Source organism: Entelurus aequoreus, linkage group LG06 (genome assembly GCF_033978785.1).
Source record: "Entelurus aequoreus isolate RoL-2023_Sb linkage group LG06, RoL_Eaeq_v1.1, whole genome shotgun sequence".
In the NCBI taxonomy this organism is placed as follows: domain Eukaryota; kingdom Metazoa; phylum Chordata; class Actinopteri; order Syngnathiformes; family Syngnathidae; genus Entelurus; species Entelurus aequoreus.
Window position 1 is genome coordinate 9,933,634 of NC_084736.1, and position 2,614 is coordinate 9,936,247.

Here is a 2,614-nt window from a genome sequence, read left to right on the forward strand (position 1 = left end):
AAACAGTTTTGCTCAATAAAGTGATCGATATAATTCCTGTCCTCGAAGCATCTCGATAGACGTTACAATAATTGAACGGTGTTCAATTGAACGGTGTTGACGAACACCGTTAGGGACGCTTTTTGCTAACTGTCACTCAAAGTTGCATTATTACACAGAATAAATGTGTTTATTTTGTTTAGAATTCAGATGGGATTTGATTTGGTGCGCGGCATATATTTGCTGTGCGCAGAGGACGCTTGAGCAGTGCGCAATTGCGCAGGCGCGCACCTTAGAGGGAACGTTGCTTGGCAGTCCATGTCTTGTTGAAAACACGCCATTCGTCATCAACTTTTCTCTTTTTAGCGTCTCGGGTGTAGACCGTGCATCACTTGTCGCTGTGCACCTTCACTCACAGGTTACACACGGACATACGCCCATAAATAACACTTTTCAAAATAAAAGCAGCACAGTTGTATTGCGCGCACGACATAGATGTTTTTTCAACTTTATTTTGCAATTTGTGATTGCAGCTGTTCGCATTCACTCACAATCACGCAAATGCATACGTCCACACGGAAGTAATACAAATAACGCTTTTCAAAACAAAAGCAGCACCGTTGTATTGCACACTCGACATAGATACTTTTTAATATTTATTTTGTAATTTATGATTGGCCTCACGCGGGCCGGACAGGGACGCACAAAGGGCCGGATGTGGCCCGCGGGCCGCAGAATGCCCAGGTCTGCTATATATGTACAAGATAAACCTAAACACAGACAACCTATTTATAGCGGCGCTGTGATCACTAACGTGTGTCCCTATGTTTACATCGAGTGATCTGCTGCTTCCTTGCTTCCTTGCTCCCTGTATGTTTGTTCTATCATAAATCATGCCTCTCACCTGGACAGAAGAAGTCTGAGTATGTATTCTGACAAGTTGGCACACTTTGACAGCCATTTAGGACCAGAAACTGGCAAAGACGCTCGGTCACACCCTCATGAAGTCTGCAGTGAGTAATAATCAGTGATGAAGAAAAAAAACAAACATTATGGTGCGTTGTGACGTTGAGTTGCACTTTGGTCATTTACCAACCGATATTCGACAACATAAATACATTGAAACAGGTTGAGACGTTGATTTGACCAATGAAATTTGGTCATTTCCCAACCAACAATGTGGATCCAATGTTAGACATCCACGTTGTCGCAATTTACAAATACAACTATTTTGCAATGTTGTTTCAAAGTCAGTTTTAAAAGACATTGTCAGGTTCAAACACTGATGACATCTATTAAACAAGACAAGAAGCAAAGAATTAAACAGAGACATAATTCAATTCGGCTCAATTTGAGGAGAGACGCTTGGACACTGTACCCTTTTACAGTGTCTCAGCATGCTCTGGTGAAAGATTGTACGCCACCTCTTTTTATTTGGACTTTCCCTGATTACATGGCAACAGCTGATTCCAAAGGGGCGTGGGTCGTAAACAGCGTTGCCTTTGGTTACAGAACAGTTCAAAAGAAAAGGTCGTAAACAGTTCACAGAAAAGGTCGTAAAACAGTTCAAAGAAGCGGTGCCTGGAGGGGAGTCTGGTCCTGCTACCTCTTCACTTTTGTAGTTCTTGGGTCAGACAATATCTTTCTGTTGATTATAATACATGAAAGAAACAGAACACCTTCATGTTGCTTCCCCCCCTACACAGAGTAGTTTTACAAGCCTTCTTCTTGGTAGGTTCAAAGACAGCTTTTCAACAGAAAGTTTTTGTGATAACTTAGATACAATTATTCTAACAGACATGTACACTACCGTTCAAAAGTTTGGGGTCCCATTGAAATGTCCTTATTTTTGAAGGAAAAGCACTGTACTTTTCAATGAAGATAACTTTAAACTAGTCTTAACTTTAAAGAAATACACTCTATACATTGCTAATGTGGTAAATGACTATTCTAGCTGCAAATGTCTGGTTTTTGGTGCAATATCTACATAGGTGTATAGAGGCCCATTTCCAGCAACTATCCCTCCAGTGTTCTAATGGTACAATGTGTTTGCTCATTGGCTAATTGATGATTAGAAAACCCTTGTGCAATCATGTTCACACATCTGAAAACAGTTTAGCTCGTTACAGAAGCTACAAAACTGACCTTCCTTTGAGCAGATTGAGTTTCTGGAGCATCACATTTGTGGGGTCAATTAAACGCTCAAAATGGCCAGAAAAAGAGAACTTTCACCTGAAACTCGACAGTCTATTCTTGTTCTTAGAAATGAGGGCTATTCCACAAAATTGTTTGGGTGACCCCAAACTTTTGAACGGTAATGTATGTTTTTTAGGAATTTTTAAAAATAAAATAAATAAATATTGATTGTTAGTGCCCCTTTTAATTGGGCTACCTAAGAAAAATACATGCAGGTAAAATCCTGCATTCATTTGTATTATTTATTAGACAGACCTGCAAACTATGAAGTGGTGTAGGCTACAAGATACCGTTAACGTTATCAGACACATACAAAAAGGTTAACGTTATCGTTAGCCACTGACTATGCTTAGGTAACGTTAGTCTAGCTAACATTATTGCAGTCCTGGTTGACATAAGAGGTAACGTTATTTTAGCCGAAAGGCTACAAGTGAGCAGA